At 33.1% G+C, this 12930-nt stretch overlaps 1 protein-coding gene and 1 non-coding gene across 4 annotated transcripts in view; one reads left to right on the top strand and one right to left on the bottom strand.

The window, feature by feature from the left end:
* The window catches only part of LOC133844402 (ecdysone-induced protein 75B, isoforms C/D), a 120201-nt gene that overhangs the window by 65332 nt on the left and 41939 nt on the right, over window positions 1–12930 (bottom strand). The gene's annotated exons all lie outside the window — the stretch shown is intronic.
* On the top strand, window positions 7942–8013 carry Trnac-gca (transfer RNA cysteine (anticodon GCA)). The gene has a single exon. It is a non-coding gene; the product is annotated as a tRNA-Cys (tRNA).

Genomic DNA, 12930 nt, shown 5'->3' with positions numbered 1-12930 from the left:
ATAAAATACAAAGTATAATACAGAAATTGCCTAAAGCATATCGAAAATAACTTTACTTCAAATTTTTTGAAAATGTTTCAGATTTCTTATAATTCATTTAAATAAATTATTAAATTAATAAAATATTAAATATAATAAAATCTTTTTAATTTCTATGTTATCAATGCTATCTTAATGGTCTTCATTTTATTATTCACATACAACGTTTTTGTTTATATTAATGTTGTGTTCATGTTCATGTTTTTATTGTTAGAAAACATTTAGCTTCATTTTCTGGCCTTACCGAGTCAATTAATTATGAATTCGAATTAATTATAGATTTTGATAACCATAAAAATATGATTACTACATTTTATGATGATTATTATTTTATTATCACCTCACGTGTTCGGACTTAAATTAATTAAGATTTTGATGAATACATTATGCAAAAGCTGCTAACTCATTCTGCTGATCTTACAATACGCATAAATTATAATAGTTTTTATAAATAAAAGAAAAATGTATTCAACACTTGGAAAATTTTTTTTATTTACTTTCGATAAATAAAAAAACTAGATGATTTTACTATACATCTGATGTAACTTTTCTTGCTTAAGCTGCCGAGCAAAGTGATCATATTTTAATGATCATATGATACTATTTATTTTAATAAAGTATTGAAAACCTTTCATAGTTTTTTATTAAACTCCGTAAAAATGAATCTGTTATTCAATACATCTCTAATTAGAATTTGTTTTGTAAATCATATATTTAATAATGTTTCCTTCTTTTTTTTTAAATTACATCATGGATTACAGTAATGAGTAAAGCACATATCATTGCTGCTTCATGTATTTATAATAAGAAATGAATTGCAGAAACTTGAATTCTTAATATCATTAGATTTAGATTAGATTTAACTTTGTTCATAAAATCTTATGCTCAACACATAAAGCTTCGTCACTTTACGTTGATATTTTTGGAAACAACTACTTAGAGATTCATCATGATATGTAAAGATCATGTAAAGTGAAATATAAAAATAATGTAAAGTTTACATTGTAAACTTTTGATGGCTTTTCCATAAGGCATTGACGCTTAATGCAAATGCAAATACAAATGCCGAAATATGCGAATATCATTTGGCAAGCACTTTCAATCGAAATCAGAGAGTAAAGTCATGCGATCGGCATCGGCATCGTCATCGGGATTGTGGATTTGGTTTGGGTTTGGGGATTCGCGATCGAGCCCAGCGGGTGCATAAGTCAAGCACCCCGTGCATAGAGGTCATTACTACCTCAACCCAAGCCAGTTCAGTTCAGTTCAGTCGCAGTCGCAGTCGCGGTCGCTGTCGACGTTGCAGTCAGAGTCGGGTCCATCGGCACTTTCTACCACATGTGGAAACGCCGCAAGTGGCATGCAAAATAGCGTGGCAAAAATAAAAGAAAAACAGAAAAAAAAACTGGTATTTGCAACTGCAATGCTAGCAAACACAACAACAGCTGATGACGCGGGCTGCTGCTTGCTGCCACGTCAAATAGTTTGGGCCAACATTAGAGAGAGAGAGAGGGAGAGAAATGATAGATAGAGAGAGAGAGAGAGAGAGAGCGGAGTTTGCTGATCGCAGGTCGCTGCACTTTTGCAGCGCAGTTGCATTCAGTGGAGCATTCGAGTGAGTTTGCTGGGCAACTATGCTAGTGATACTTACAACAACAACAATTGCAACAACAACAATTGCAACTGCAACTGCAACTCGATGGTAACAACAACAACAAACTTTGAAAGTTGACTGACACTCGCGTTGGCAGGACTTTAACCCAAGCAAAGTGAAATTTTGCTGGGCGCTTCGAGAGAGTCAAAGTCAAAGCTAAAGCTAAAAGCAGACTCGGGAATTGGGAATTTCCAAAGCCAAAGCCAATGGGAAAATTGGCGCAACAACAATAACAGCAACAACTAAAAGCGACTGCAACAATTCGCACAATCATTTTCGTTGCTTTTGTTGTGAAAGTTTTTTTTTCGGCATTTTGTGTGTGTAATTTATAGTTTATTAACTTTATAGAGCGAGTGCAACGACTGGAAAGCAGTCAAGTCAAGTCTATTGCCATCTGATCAGCTTGTTCACTCACTTGGCCGAAACGATCTTTGCTTCTCTTCTTCTTCTTCTACTTTTATTTTTCTGTTTTTTGGAGGTCATGCAAATGCCGTGGGTGGCAGTGAAAGTCGTACAAATACATTAACAACAACAACAACAACTGCCGATAAAGACAGAACATTAATTCCGAATGAATTGCAACGCTTGAGCTGGAAAGTGTTGGGGAAATGCTGAAAATTGAACTTTGTTAATAGGATAACAATTGCAATTTAAACTTGGAAATAAATTTGATTTTAAAGGGTTTCCATTGAACTCGACCTATATTTTGAGTGGGTTAAAAAAGTGACTTTAAAATCAATTATTAAATGTACCAATTGATTGAAATGAAGTAAATTTAGTAAACGATTCAAACAATTAGTTTCCTCTATATAGGATTTTTCCTTCTTATTAATGAGAATCCAAGTTGAAATTTAGTTGAAATCAAGAAGTTTATTCTAACATTAAGATTTTTCAAAATTCTTAGTACTACGACCAAAATCTTGATTTTAGAACTTTTTTCTGTGTATGAAATGGAAAAATTCGTTAAAAATGTAAACAAATATCATTTCCTTATTTTAAATAATAATTAAAGTTCATTTATGAAATATTATTTCTTCATAATTTTAAATGGTAATTTTTTGCAGTTTTGGTTTTATAAGAACGCTTATCAAATTTTTTGAGAAATTATACCAAAATAATAGAAGTTGATTTAATGTTCTTGAAAATAAGTGCAGATTAGGTTTAGTTAAAAACTAAATACAATTGTTGAAGTTTTCTAGAATTTTGATTTAAAAAAGTCGATAGTATGAAATTTCATCATTTTAAAATATCTTCAAGTAACACTTTCAGATATTGCTTAGTAAAAAAAAACTAGTAAATTTGTTAAAGAAGTTTTTTTTCATACCATTTTAACATATTTAAATATTAAATTTGACTGTTTATAAGATATTGTTTTATAAACCAAACCTACAATGAAATTGTGAACACAAATTTAAAGAATTTGTTATTCTATAAAAGTTTTATAAGACTCTAGTTGCTAGCAAACAAGTTATAAGAGTATAAAACGGAAAACTAATAATTAATATTTCTTATTTAAAATTGTTAATCTAAGATTTCGAACTATATATTATAAGTGTCTATATTTGAGAAACATTTAAAGTATGTTGAATGTATTTATCAAGCTTGACATAACATTTGAAACAACTGCGAAGTTTGTTTGCCAAAATCACTTTTCGAAATCGTAAAAATATGTTTTACGAACCGGCGAAATTGTGCCAGACAATGAGTCAATCTGGTCTTAGAACTGCTTTGACTTTAATTTCTGCGAAATAGCAAATAAAAAGTAAAAAAAAAAAAATAAGGAAGGAGGGGGACAAAAAAAAACCCCAACACCTTTGAAAGCATATAAACAAAATGAATGTACGAATAGAAGCTAACGTAATAGTAGCTAACGATAACAATAACAACCACACAGATGAAAATGGCGTCGACAGTGAAAGAAGAAGAAGAAGCAGAACAAAAAGAAGGTGAGAGGGAAGAGTGAGAAGTGCTGAGAAGTGGGGAAAGAAGTGGAAGAAAACAACATTACCTAACTGACTTTTGAGCAGTGGAATTTTGTTTATTTGGGACAAGTTCAAGCTGGCAAAGCCAACTTGAAAAATAATAAAACAAAAAAAAAACACATTCTACGGTAAGATCTGACGACGATCTGACAACAGACGGACGGACGGACAGACAGACAGACGGATTGTCTATCCATCTCTCTGCTGTAATAGTTGTAGCGGTTGGCTTGATTTTCATTTTCCTTTACGCTCATATTTGTTTACAACTTTTGTTTTTTTCCCTCGTCGTTTATTTCGGTTTTTAGGTTGTTTTTTTTTTCTCTCGTTTTTTTTTGCGACGTTTGCTTACTTAATGACTTTCTACTTTTTGTTCCCGCATCATCGTGGAAGAGCGATCCAAAGAAAGCTAACAACAATAGAACAGAAGAACGTGTTGGGGCTTAACCTCAGGCTTCAGGCTAATGCGTTGTTCTTTTCTGTTTCGGTTTCTGTCTCTGTTTTGGCACATATGAAATATTTCTTATGGTTAGTTAAGAGTTTTGTTGTGGTCTTCAGTTGTCGGTTGCCATGGCTTGATTAGTTCTTTGGTAATCAAAACAAGTTTCGGTCAAAAGCGCACTACAAAATCTTAGCCACAGTCAATTAACGGTATTTAGCTAAAGCAGCTCAAAAGACCTGTCGTCAACAAGTCGACAACTCACTGGAAAATGTGCAAAAACACCAACAGCTTGAGCTTGGCAAATAAATACCCTACAATATGATCGGAAAGGATTTGAGTTGAGATGGAACTGAATTCTGTAAGTTGCTGTTGAATAAGCAGATTATTTTTCCGAAGTAATATACATAAAATATATTTCTGTTATACAAAAAAATCCTCAAAAAATGTACTAAGTTAAATATTTGTATAGAATATATATCTATAGAAAATTTTAATACATATAATATAATGATAAAAAAGATATAAAAATTAAAAAAAAAAATGAAATTTAAAGTAACACGGTTAATATTAAAAAAAGGTGTTCTTTTTTCATTTAAAAATACAAAATATTAAAAATAGTTCAACGGTTTCATTGAAAAATAAAAATATTATTGGAGATGACAGTTTTTTTTTATTCTTAACCCTGTTTCTTTAATTTTCATCTTTACTTTTTCCGAATTTTTAACTGATCTTTAAATATTTAAAGACAGAAAGTTTATTTTAAAGCTTGAATAGATTTTTTTAGTCTTAAGCCCTGTTTTCTGTTTTGAAATCGATACTGAATTTTTAACTGATCTCTAAAAAAATGTAAAGGTGCTAACAGAAAACTTATTTTAAAGCATGAATAGAATTTTTTGTATCCTAAGCTCTGTTTTCTTTAAATTTCAACTTTTAACTGATCTCCAAAAAAGATATTTAAACATATATTCAACACATTTTACGAAAATATACCAAAGTATATTAAATTTACACATAAATTTAAAAATTTACTTAAAATCACTGCAACTTTATGTAGATTGCCCAATTGGATCTCAGATCATTATGTTTGATCGATTTCAACAGAAGCTACTACCTGTTGAATATCAACCTGAAGAACAGATGAAATTGTAATTCTGATGCCATCAGCGTTACGACCAATTAATGGCGCGTGTTGCCAACAACGAGAATCATCATCGAAAAGATGGGCCAAAAGCAGAAACAAGAACGAAATGCAGTGCAACAATGAGGCCAGATATCGATGCACCTTAAATGAAAGTCAAGACATCGAGAATCGGGTAAAATGTCAAAAAAAAAAAAGATTGCTTCCTTTTGGCAAAAAAAGAAAAAAGAAAAAAAACAATCTATTGTTGCAACCAGTTCGAACAGGATTTTTTACTTTTGCTCTTCTTCAAACATTACGGAAAGCATTTAAACGAATTTTCAAGTTTATTAAAAGAGAAACAAGAACACAGACATCGTTCAATATGGGGAGCAGACACAAGTGCATAAACACTTTACAGTAGTAGAATATTGTATACACTACAAATTCTTTTTTTTTTTACTTTAAAGAAAGTACAATTTTAAGCGAAATATTTTGTAAAGATTCTGTATCTTTTTAGCTCAATTCAACTCAATTGAAATTTCGTATATCAGCTTTCAAAAGTTTACTGAATTTAAGGAACCAAAGAAAATTGATATCCTTAAAACTACGTACATATGTTCAACTTGATATATCATCAACACTTGTACTGTGAGTTGCACATGACACATCTTTGCTTCAGACGATCGATGCTGATCAATATATTCACGCGATCCGAGACACGCCCTCTTTTATGCATTACACATTGCCTGACAATATTGGAATACTTACGCGCTGCAAGCGTATTCAATAAAATGAAAGAATAAGAGCGAATGAAAAAGACAGAGAAGGAGAGAGCGTAAAAAGCAATGATGCATATGTAGTCAGTGCTTTGGGGCACACAGAGTCGCCACCAAAAGGGGATCACAATGCGAAACCTTGTTTACAAGAATTTGCAGAATTTTTTCCTTATATGTTCACATTTCTTAACAAACTTTTTAGGAGATAGCACATTTCATAAATTATATTGCCTTTTTTTTAATATATTTTAAGTTATTGATTTCTCAATAGAATTTTTACAATTCTTTGTAAGATACATTTGTGAGATATTAAGCACCTCAAATTAAATCTATGAAAAAGATTTTATTTTATATAAGAAGCATTTTAAAAGATATTATTATACTTGGCCAATAAAGAATATTTCATATTTCATTTAGAATTCTTTATAATAAATTTAGAATTCTTTATAATAAAGATACTATTTACAATCAAAGATACTGAAACATTCTCTGTTTACTACAATTTGAATAAAATGCTCTCTTAATGTTTGAATTTAACATTCTTTTTAAGCTTAAGCTATTTTGTATATTTTTGGTGAATAACTTTTAATTTGTAATCTGTAATTCTTGGTTTTAAGCTTCTTTTTAATATCCAACAAAAATGTATAGAATATTTTTTGCTTAACAAATTGTAATTTAATTCTTTCTATACATTTTGCTTAGTATTTTTATAAGAACCATTTAAGTCTTATACATATTTAATAAAATGTATTGCACATTTCTAATTAAACAAATTTGATATGAATGATCTCTCAATATTTTATTTTAAAATACTTTTCTGTTGGGTCATGATCTATTTTGCAATTATTATTTCATTTAAATTCTCAATAACCCCTTTTTGTTGCCACTTCTCTGTGTGACCGATTGCAAAGTTGTTGTATTGCAATCGTTGAAGCACATTTTTGCACATGTTGCTGACGTTGTTGCTCTTGTTGTTGTTGCTGTTGCTGATTCGGTTGTTGTTGCTGCGGTGTTTGTTGTTGACGTTGTTGTTTTGCTTACTCGGTGGTCGTAACGGGGTGAATGTCATCAGGATTTGTATTTGCCAAGCGGTCAATTGCCTTTCGCGTCTGTTTGGTTGTTGCTCGTGAAATTTAATTTGTCAGTGATTGTTTGTTTTTAGTTATTGTTGTTGTTTTTTCGTTTTGTTCGTTTTCTTTATGTTTTGTTTTTGGAGTGTGTGAAACGCTGACGAATGCATCCGAAAGATACTCATATACTCATGCTCTGAGTCCGTATAATGACACGATTATACAATCGTGACGCTGACTCTGACGCTGGCCGCTGACCGTTTGTGAATATGAGAAATGAATTGAAAATGCCCTCGAGTTGCAATTGCAAATAAGCATACGAACAAATTCTGCTCTCTGCTCTGCTCTCATTCCCCGTCTCTTCCTCTTCTTCTTCCTCTCTGACGTTACGAATTGTCGAAAAAATAAAACGAATCAAAAAATACGGTGCAACTTTCGACTGATTGAGTCATGGCGCTTTATCAGGGAATTCAAGTGTATGGCATACTACGTATGAGGAACGTCATTAAACATCCCGTATTTATACATAGATTGTGAAATTACCCCCTACAGGGGCGAAAAGTATTTTTGTGACGATATCTGACAGCGACTTCCACAGAAAAAGTACTTTTATTTTATTGTTGTGCTTCTTTGCTACTGCTGACCAAGTGATCTTATTAAGAATCAGTATATATATATGTATGTATTGAAGACTTTGATGAAGTCTTAATTCTTATTAAGAGAATATGAACATTTCAGTTTTAAATACTTTGCTTTATGGTCCTTAATAGTATTTAATTTGAAGCTATCAAAATTAAATATTGAAATAATCATTTTTGATCTTTATTCTGAGTAAGTGAATCTTAGCACTTTATATCAACTGGGGATATAGCTCAGTGGTAGAGCATTCGACTGCAGATCGAGAGGTCCCCGGTTCAAACCCGGGTGTCCCCTTGGAAAAAAACTTTTTTAGCTTGAAGGCCTTAATTTTTGGGTCATCTCATTGCAATAAGGAATTAAATTCGTAACTTCAATAAGATAATAATAATTTTGAAATACTCCATGAATTTGAATAGTGTTCTGTAGTTAAAAAAAGGGAAGAATAAACAACTTAATACAAAATCATTTTCGAAGGGATACAATTTTAGCTACGTTTGGAAATTCTGTATCCAATAAAGATATCATTCTTAGTGATCGTATTATGCACAAAAGTAATACAGATGTCAATCTAAGGCAAAGTTAAAAATTCATTAGGTTTACATTTAGTAAATCATTTTCGAAGATATGCCATTTTAAATTCAGATTTAAAACTTCTTTGTTTAATTAAGAATACATAATTTGTAACTGATCCTATTATGTACAAAGATATTACTGTCGGAGATCATATTTGATGACATAAACATACAAATTCCAACTTGCATTGACGAAATGAAAATAAAAAAAAAAGTTAAATCATAACTGATTCATTTATGATGAGATAAATTTGAGATATCATTTTAATGATATCATTTTAATATTAAATGAAGTAAATGTACTTTCCAACTGATCGTTAGGCATTCAATTACCCATTGAGTGTGTCTTTCTGTTCTATATTCAATAAGCATTGAGTAAGTCGCATTGCCATAAACTAGCTACAATCATGGTCACCTAATTAGAGTCAACATACATTGATCAAAAGTAACTCCAAAGTATTTCTGCCATGGCAACCGCAATTGGCAAGGGTATTTAGCGATCGACACCCTGAAGATCGCTCTCACAACTCCAAACTATGTGTGTGAGTGTGTGTGTGTGTGTATTGGCAAAGTCATAAGCCCACATGATCATGTTGGCACACCATTTGTAAGTCAACGAACCAAGCGGGCAAACCAACAACTTATGACTCGATATCTTTATCTGTGTTTGTGTTGCTGCTGTTGTTGTTGTTGTTGTCTATTTGGCGGGTTTTCTGCGCACTTTCGAGTGAATGGCAACAAGCTTGAGAGCTGCTTCGGGGAGCTGCGTCCTTGCTTCAGTTAACAACAAATGTTTTGGCAAGCAAAAAGCAGCAACAACAACTGCGACAATGACGTTGCAAAAGTCGCAAGCCGCAAGCCGCGAGTCGAGTTTAAGTGTCGACTGTATACACATTGTATTGTAGCATGGCATTTCCTCCGATTTGTATGTGTGTGTGTTGTGGTGTCGCATTGCTGGGTTAGTTACCTCCAGCGCGATGGCAATGAACCAGAGAACCATTGACCGACCAGAGCGACAAAGCCGAAGCCGAAGCCGCAGCGACGAATCGATGTGAAGCAATGCAATGCAAGTTGCAACACAGACGCCGCACGATCGTCTCTCGACTCGACTCGACTCGGTACACGCTGCGATCAACCGACTAAGACTTGAATGCCAAAACAGGTTTTACTGCAAAAATGAGCGCAAAAAAAGAGCATAAAGAAAACAATTTGCAACATGCCGCGAGACTGAGACCGAGACCGAGACTTCGACTTCGACTGCGACGCAAAGTGCAATGATCGCAACGAGGCTGCAACTTCAACAAGCTGATTTCGAGTGGCGGCAACTGTGCCGCATGCAACTTTCTTGTGCGAATTCATTGTTGAGATTCGCCTTGTGCGAATTCAGATCACAAATTATAGTTTGTTTCAGAGTTCGCACTCGCCTTCGGTGAAAGGAACGCTCTCTAAGTTTGCTTTGACTGTGACTTACTTTGAATATCGACAAAACAAAAAGAAAACATAATTTGTCGAAGCTTAAATACACTCGTAAAGAGTGAAGGTTTTAAAAAAAAGTATAGCATATTAATTTAGTAATGAAAAAAATGTGGAAAATGTTAAGAAATTGAAATTAATTCACATATATAAGAAACGATAGCAAATATAGATTTCTGAAATAGTTTTACAGACAACTTAAATCTAAGTCAAATACATAAGAAAATATAACAAATACAGAATTCTGAAAAAGCTTTAGAGAAAACTTAAATTGAATTCAATTAGATAAGAAAACATAAAGACAGATTTCTAAAAATGTTTTCCAAACTAAAATTCAATATTGACCTGTTACGACAATTAAAGATTTTAAAATAAAAGAAAATATATTAATCAATTATTTCAAAACATATTTTAAGCATAACAAATTTTAGTACAAATATTGAAAAGTCATGAGTCTTCTAAATAAATATTTTAAGCAACAAAATGTGACTAATTTTCTCCATAATCTTAATTTCAATAAGAATTAAGAGGTTTTGCAGCAAACAAATGATATTTATGATAAATACTCTAAACATTCCATTTCATTCTGCATTTTCCTTTCTTAACTTAAATTTAATTTAAGATTTATTATGCTTTCTTTTGAATTTGGCACAATAAATGTGCAATAAATTTTCTTTAATTTCTGAATTGTTATTCTTGCAATCTATATATTCTTTCTATATCTTTTAAAATACACTTTCTTCTTCAAGCAGAATTTTTTCTATAAAATTTCTTTATTAAGGTAACTATTATCTATCTACTATCTTTATATTTATATCTATTATTATCTCTCTACTATCTTAAATAGTATTTAACTAAACAACTAAACACATTATTTACCATGCCCAAAATCTAGGGTATCTCTTGGGTCGATCTCTGCAGTGTTATTACCCGTATTTTTTCGTGCTGTTGTTGACTAAATAATATGGCATATATGTATGTATGTGTATATGTATATTTGGCAATGAACTTGAAACACGCGTCATGCATATGAATAAGTTTGCGCCACATTCTGGCCATGTTGACCATTCTGGCCAAGACACGCTAGGAAACGCAATGGCTTCAATTATTTTATGATGCAAGCGTTTCTCGCTCTCTCTTTTTGTCAACTACTTCTTCCAGGGAAGCGAAAGGGGGGGAATACGAATACAAATACAAATATATATGTATATATAGAAAAGAATATATCGCAAGCATTTGCATGATTTGCGTTGCCAGCGGGCTAAAGCGTTGTATTTTTAATTATTTTCGGCGTAATAACCTAGATTCGTGGCGTCGACTTGAGGGAACAACAAAAAAAACAAAAAAAAGAAGACAGTACAGCAACAAGGGGAAGAAGAAGAAGAACAGTACAAAATTTTATGTGCTTTGCTATGGTTTTTTTTTACTATTCCTTCCATTTCCACTTCTTCCCCATTTTATTTTTGTTGCTTGTTGTTTCCCTTTTGGCAAAGACTTTTTCTTTTTCTTCGACTTTGACTTCGACAGCGATCGCCATTTTCTTTTTGCCATGTTTGTGTTTGTGTCTGTGTTTTTGTTTTGGTTTTTTTCTATACGGTTGTTTTTCTTGCCACAATGTGAATGACACTTTGTCGTGTGGCTTGCCGCTTCTTTTTACTCTCTGTCCATCTGGACAATTGGGAACTTGGTACAGTTTAGAATCCGAAATAGAGCTCTTCTCCACATCGATATGAATAACACATCGCTCAATAAGTCCCCGGCCTGACATAAAGGGGGCAGTAGTAAGCAAACATCGATATTTTTTATGGATAGTGTCAATTATCATAAGCTCTGTGTAAAAATTTTACAACTCTGCGACCACGTGCTTTTAAGTTACAATTTTTAAAGTGAAACCACCTTTGAGTTTTTCTACAATATGGAAAAAAGGGAATTTCGTGTCCTCATTAAACACTGTATTTTGATGGGAAAGAATACGGTAGAAGCCGAAATTTGGCTTGATAGGCATTACCCGGATTCTTCTCTAGGAAAATCAACCATTTAGGATTGGTATAATGAATTTAAACGTGGTCGTGTGGTCACCGAAGACGCTGAGCCTAGCGGACGCCCAAAAACAGCAGTTAGGCCAGAAAATTTCGCAAAAATATAAAAAATGGTATTGGCCGATCGCAAATTAAAATTAAAGGAGATAGCTGATGCCTCAAAGATATCAGAAGGCTGTTTGTTTACGATTTTGCATAAACATTTGGATACGAAAAAAACTCTACTCAAAGTGGCTGCCGCGATTGCTAGCACCGGACCAATAGCAACAAAGTATCGATGCTTTCGAGGCGTGTTTAAGCATGTTGAAGCGCAAAAGAACCGATTTTTTTCGCCGTTACGTAACCATGGACGAAACATGGATACAGTACTATACTCCAGAATCCAGTCGTCAATCTTCTGAGTGGGTGGTAGCCGGTGAAAGCCGTCCGAAGCGTCCCAAAACACAAATATCGTCGGGTAAGGTTATGGCGTCCATATTTTGGGATGCATATGGGATTTTGATTATAGACTACCTGGAGAAAGGTAAAACAATCAACAACGAATATTATATAAAGCTGTCAGATCGACTGGACCAAGCGATTTAGAATAAACGTCCACATATGGCAAAGAAGAAACCGCGGTTTCATCAGGATAATGCACCGTGTGACAAGTCTATGGCAAGAATGCTGAAATTAAGCGAATTGAGGTTCGAACTAGTGCCACACCCATCCTACTCTCCAGATTTGGCCCCCAGCGACTACTGGCTTTTTGCAGATCTCAAAAAGCACCTCCAAGGCGAGAGATATCGATCAAATGAGGAGGTGATTGCCGATACTGAGGGCTATTTTGAGGGTAAAAGTTCATCCTTCTACAAAAATGTCATCGAAAGGTTGAAGAAGCGCTGGACTGACTGTATAGCCTTAGATGGAAACTAAATTGATGAATAAAAGTAAATTTTTAGAAAAAAAATGTGTTTTTCCCTCTCAGGCCGGGAACTTATTGAGTGGTGTGTTATATATTGCTTTGGAATAATTTCAATTTGAAGCAACGAAAACTGAATTGGAACTCAAAAGAACATTCTCTTTTTCATATGTATTTTGTATTTGACTAACTTGATTTTTCTAAAACTTTAAATATGTTTTAATAT

Source organism: Drosophila sulfurigaster, chromosome 3 (genome assembly GCF_023558435.1).
Source record: "Drosophila sulfurigaster albostrigata strain 15112-1811.04 chromosome 3, ASM2355843v2, whole genome shotgun sequence".
NCBI lineage: Eukaryota > Metazoa > Arthropoda > Insecta > Diptera > Drosophilidae > Drosophila > Drosophila sulfurigaster.
This window is presented reverse-complemented; position numbering and strand designations above follow the sequence as displayed.